This window comes from Natator depressus, chromosome 6 (assembly GCF_965152275.1).
Source record: "Natator depressus isolate rNatDep1 chromosome 6, rNatDep2.hap1, whole genome shotgun sequence".
Classification (NCBI taxonomy): Eukaryota; Metazoa; Chordata; order Testudines; family Cheloniidae; genus Natator; species Natator depressus.
The window spans coordinates 78023949-78030064 of NC_134239.1; the positions used below are offsets into that span (position 1 = coordinate 78023949).

Sequence of the window (6116 nt, forward strand, 5' to 3'; positions counted from 1 at the left end):
CCTAGGTGATCAATGGCAAATCTTTTTCCCCAAGTTTATACTGTCAGAGATATTTGTATGACAACAAGACATTTGTTTCAACTCACCTGCTCCCTGTTGCCCACATGAAACAGTGGCCTGTTTGTGATGTCACATTGGTTACTGTGGGAGTGTTAATGTTTTGATACACTTCTGTTAGATGATGTCAGCAAGTTGCATAAGGGGGAACAAAGGCTTTTCTGTTAAGATCCTGGTGTTATTCAACTTGCTTGTTTTCTTGTGCTTCAGTGAATGCCTAGAAGACTACATCGGGCCATTTAAAAGGCCACAGAAACATACATGCTTTAAAGGTAAGCCTTCTATTGTTATGTTACTCCTAGTCAAACAAAATATTTACCTTTCTGTGTCAAAGGGCAGTTTAAATTAAGTTAGTAAAGCAGCATCCTCTCATGCACCCCAGCTACTTGATGCTAATATGTTGCTGTATTCGTCTGTTACTAATTTAACCACAGAATCCTGGAAATCAGCAATAAAAGGGCCTATTATGGAATCTTGTCCCTTAGCCACTGATTATACCCTGTGGTGCAGAGCATTTTCTAGCTGTGCTTTAAATGTCTCAGGCAACAGAATGTCTTTTGGGACACTGTTGCCCAATGTGAGTAATCTCACTGTCAAGAAGTTTTTTCTTGGTAGCCACCCTAAACTTTCTTAATTTCGTCCCGTCATTTATTTACCCACAGTAGAACCTCAGATTTATGAACCCCTCAGGAATGGATGTTGTTTGTAACTCTGAACAAACTGTTATGGTTGTTCTTTTAAAAGTTTACAACTGAATATTGACTTAATACAGCTTTGAAACTTTACTATGCAGAAGAAAAATGCTGCTTTCCCTTTATTTTTTTTTTTAGTAGTTGATGTTTAAGTAGTGTACTGTATTTGCTTTTGCTTTTGTTTTGGTCTCTGCTGCTGCCTGATTGTGTATTTCTGGTTCCAAATGAGGTGTGTGGTTGACTGGTCAGCTAGTAACTCTGGTGTTTATAACTCTGAGGTTCTACTGTATTTTATTTTTTATTATTTATTATTTTTTTGCACAGTGCCTATTGCCATGGCATCCTTCGCATCTTAATAGCATCTCAATTAGAAACAACCAATTTAAATCAGTAATCTTGTAGTATCTACAATGATACTTCATTAAAGCTCAGTGTAAACTCATGATGGCTAATTATACTACCACTTTGCCACCCTAAGTCATTTCCCACTATCCTTGATGTTTAACCACTTCATCTTCATGTATTTATAGATGGGTATCACAATTTCTTAAATCTTCTGATAAACAAGCAGTTCTTTTAACTTTTCCTCAATAAACCCCGGCACCATAGCCATTTTTGTTAGTATTATTTGAACTAGTAGTATTCCAGTCAACCTACATTTTTCTGGTGCTGCGGTGCCCAGAGTTGAATGCGATGCAGAACAGAATGCAGTATTCCAGACATAGTCAATTAATTTTGTTCATTAACTGATTTGACAGTATCCTGATCCTGTTGTTCTAGTTTTCTTAGGTGGAGCCTTATCCAAGCATCGATTCTTTTTTTGAGTAAGGTGACAATTGGGAGTTCTGGTTAAAGGTACCAATTTTTTTAAAATATATTTTGTGTTATAATTCATATATGACAAGTGATACTCCTTTAAAATGATTATTTATATAGTGCTGTAGGTATGTGTAATTACTATTTAGAGACAATTACAAAATAGTACATCTCTTCCCCAAGGAACTTACTACCTGAAGGCCCAAACCTTCATGTGCGTAGTTCCAACCCAATGGGACTATGTACATGAATAAGGATTACTCATGAAATTGGGACTACTTGTGTAATTAAGGATAGATTCATAGATATTTAGGTCAGAAGGGACCATTATGATCATCTAGTCTGACCTCCTGCACAACGCAGGCCACAGAATTTCACCCACCCACTCCTGTGAAAAACCTCTCACCTATGTCTGAGCTATTGAAGTCCTCAAATCGTGGTTTAAAGACTTCAAGGAGCAGGGAATCCTCCAGCAAGTGACCCGAGCCCCATGCTACAGAGGAAGGCGAAAAACCTCCAGGGCCTCTTCCAATCTGCCCTGGAGGAAAATTCCTTCCCGACCCCAAATAGGGCGGATAGGAAGGACCGTCTTCTGGTTAGTGCACTGGACTGGGAAACAGGAGATTTGGGTTTATCTCTTGGCTCCACCCTTATTGATAAGGCTTGGTCAAGACACTTAAATTGCTCTACGCCTCAGTTTCCCCATCTGTCAAACTCAGATATGCCCTTTCTGTCACCTTTTATCTGTCCCCGGGACAGAGACTCTTTCTTACTCGTGTTTTTACAGTTCCTACACAATGTGACTGCCATTTCATGGTAACCCTGCAGCTACTACTGTGTTACAAACAGTAAATAGAGCTAGATGGAAAACCACCTTTTCATTCCACAGGAAATACTCACTTTTTGACGTTTGCCTTTGTTCTGAATCGGAACAAAATATTGAAATTTCAAAATTTCTCTCAGAAAATTTCCAAAAAATTTAACTTTGGAACATTACATTTAGATAAAGTTGAAACTTAATATAGAATATTAAATGCTAAATTAATATATATATATATGAATGTTATAACATCAAAATGAAGTGGAACAAAAAGAGTAAAAAACCAAACATTTCAACCATGTTGAAATGAAACAAGAAAGTCAAAATAATTCATTCTGACATTTTTCTGTTGAAAATTCTGTCTAAATTGACACATTCCAGTGAAACATTTTGATTCTGGCAAAACTCCATTTTCTGATGAAAAATTATTCTGTTGAAAATTCTTTGACCATCTTTAATGAATAACAATATTAATTTCCTGACTACATGAAAATGGAATTAAGGTTGAAAATACATAGCAGTAATTTAGGGTAAAATAAATTACATTGTAATTGTCCCAAAAACTGGCATTTTAAACTCAGGAAATTAAGAATTATTATTAAACTTCAATCCAAATGCGTTAAGGTATGGACATGAACAGTTAGGGCACACTGAAACACCTTAACTCTATCCTGTAGTGATACCATCCAAAAAGCATATGTTTTTGATTAAGGCATTTTAGTGCTTGTGGTCCCAAATTAGATTACATTGATTTTGAAAGATGCATTCAAATTTTTTCTTTTCCCCTCACGGTGCTACTACAGAGCAGAGTTAAGTTTGTCTGGATAAACTGCATTTCCACATTTTAAAGTATTTGAATTAACATATAACAGTAAAAGTAGTCCAAATAAAACTTTTTTGGGGAAAAAAAACTTTTATGAGGAAACCTTTGTCACCTTTATGTTCCTGTAGGATACATAATCACCACTAAATAGCAACTGGAGTCCTAGGATGCACCAAGATGCATTTAGGGTTGTTTAATATTTTAGGATATATAGTCTTAATGTTTTCCCAGGCTGCTGGAAGAGAGAGCAAGACAAAAATAAAGGCCCTGACAGCTCACAACATATGTCTCAGTTGAGGGGGGGCAGGGGAAACAACTATTTATGGTGGTTCTGGCCCCGACCTTATTGGGCTGTCATGTAACCTGGGGTTCTTTCAACCCAAAGCTCTTGGTAACTTTTACTTGGTGCGAGGTGGTGTCAGGAAATAAATCAGGGGCGACACGGCTGTCCGACCGATAGATGGCCGGCACAAACAGGACAACACAAGAGTGCTTTCACTTAAAGCTAAACTTTAGTTAGTCTCAAGCACTTATACACACATCCACAACAGGTTAGTAAAACACCCCCAACCAGAGATAATTACCAAAGCTGAGTGTGGCTCTCGAGTGGCACAGCGGCAGACGTGAGAAACGCAAGATGCATCCAGAGGGAGAGTCCAGTCCTGAAGAGACCCACCACTTCAAACTTTCCCCCTTTATTTATACATTAGTAATAGAATGACATGTCCTCTAAAGAAAACTTGTCAAGCAAGCAGTTTCAATGGTCAAGAAAGAGGCTTTCTTCTGATTCATTGATTAACCAGGTGTGGTTTTTTCCAGAGTTTGCAGAGTAGACATTCCTGGGACACATCCTGCTCTTCTTCTAAAATGCATGTATCAGCAACTTCAACACAATTCTTATCAGGAAGGACGCGGGGTCAAGCTGCCCTTTCTGTGGCACCCAAAACCCCTCCCTTCCCCGCTGCCTTGGTTAAACTGAGACTGCTGGATGGCCAATTTACAGCCTGCTGACTTGGCTGCTTTTAGCAATAAGCCGTAGTGGTTTCAGGCACTTTACTGGTTTGCCAAAGTGTGGGACAGTCAAAGAAATCACATACTCCCAGCGTTGGGCTTCCAGAGGAAGTGGCAGTGAAAGGGGCCAGCAGGTACTGAGATTGAGCAGAGTTGGTTCTAGTTGCGTACACACGGTATCTCCCAAGCCAGTCAACAAGCAGCAGGAGTTGACCTTATTCAGCATTGCCTGTTGGCGTCCTGAGACGTTATGTGCACCCTCCGAAGGCCTGTGAATAAGACCTGGATTACTTTACACTGTTAACATCATATGGTCTTCCTGCCTTACTAATCTTCATTGTGTTCCTTATCTGGAGTCATATTTTCTTGTAGTTTAAAAGCTAGTGTCCCACACTTGCTACTTAGCATAGCTCTATATAGATAAGTATCTGAATTCAAGACATTCTGGGCTGGGAGACGGGGTTCTAATTTAACTTTTCTTACACCCAAGGCTACACGTGTGACTTGAGAAGTGTATTGCATTTGACTGTTTTGTAAAATATAGGAGTTAGATTTGCTTTGCTGAAAAAACTTTTTTTTTTTCCTGAATAGGAATTTTTCTTAGGAAGTAAAATATGTATAAAATATCCTTTAACAGTACCTGCCCAAATTAACCCCTATTTTCTATCTGTCTCACTAGGTTCAAGATGGCAGATTGCAGCTGCCTAATGTGGGGAATATTTTGGCTCATCGTCCTGGTGTTTTTTGGCTGGCCCTTAAGCATTGTCTTGGGTGGCCTCTATGGATTCCTCTCCCCTCTCACTACCTTAATAGGACTGGATGACTTCAGTGAAGCACTGCTGAAGGGAGTAAATCTGGGGAGACAGTGTGCTAAGAATGTACAAAATGGCAAGCCCCTTTGCTGAGCAATAAATACAGAATTTCAACTGACAAGCATTTTACTGTGTACTGCACTGGATTTCACAGAGTTATTCTGTTAACCTTAAAATGTTTGCATTTCTGTACAAAAGTTGTTTGGTTCTTGGATAATGTATAAATGGCACTTGATAATCTCTGAAGGAAACTCTAGCAATGCTGTTGTTTATCTTTTAAAACCATTCTTCCTGTTTCCGCAATGAGCTATGATGCCGTCTTTACTTGTTTGTGTACACAAATTGAAATTAGAGAGAAGCCAGAACTGAAACTCCAGGCCTAAACCTCAAATTCATGTTAGGATTAGCGGCCACAATTCTCAAAACTTGGGTTCCGAACTGTGGGCACCCACATTTGAAAACATTGTCCCAGAGCTCAAGTCAGTCTAATGGGCCTAATCAAGAGACGCTCACATTTGGAAAGATGGGAATCTGAGTTTGAACCCTGTTTGGGGGAATATTTGGCTCCTGAATTTTATTTGGCCTTGTTATAAAATATGTGAAAGTTAGATTGGGCGTTCTTGTCAGATCACTGTTTCATTTTAGTATTTATTCATTCATGTATATGTTTAAATGGATACATAGCTTAATTGTTTATAGTAGTCATTAGTTTTCTTTCCACTTTACCATTTTGTTTAATGCTAATTTACAGGCATATTTATGGTGGCAACTTTGTTTGAGAGCTTGCGACACTGAAATATTAATTTCAAGTATATTCATAAATCAGTTGTCATAAATACAGACATTAAAGTTTCTTTTGCTTTGACATTTTCTTATTTTATGATACACTAAACTATAAGCTTGAAACATTATCCAGCCAGTTGTCAAGGATCTTTAAAGACATGCTAAAATTTATGGAAACCAAGTGTTCTAAAAGTTTTCATTCTGTCTTTATATAGCTTATCTTTGCTGCGTATCTCCTCTCATATTTTTGTTGCCTTGAACATTTGTATGGAACATTATCTTTGGGTTTAGAAGAGCTTATC

The 6116-nt window shown here is 38.2% G+C and overlaps 1 long non-coding RNA gene across 1 annotated transcript; it reads left to right on the top strand.

Moving 5' to 3' along the window:
• The first annotated feature begins 237 nt into the window (after positions 1-237).
• Positions 238-5796, top strand: LOC141990116 (uncharacterized). The gene is made up of 3 exons (XR_012640083.1): positions 238-329; positions 1530-1604; positions 4899-5796. It is a non-coding gene; the product is annotated as an uncharacterized LOC141990116 (long non-coding RNA).
• The last annotated feature ends 320 nt before the right edge of the window (positions 5797-6116 follow it).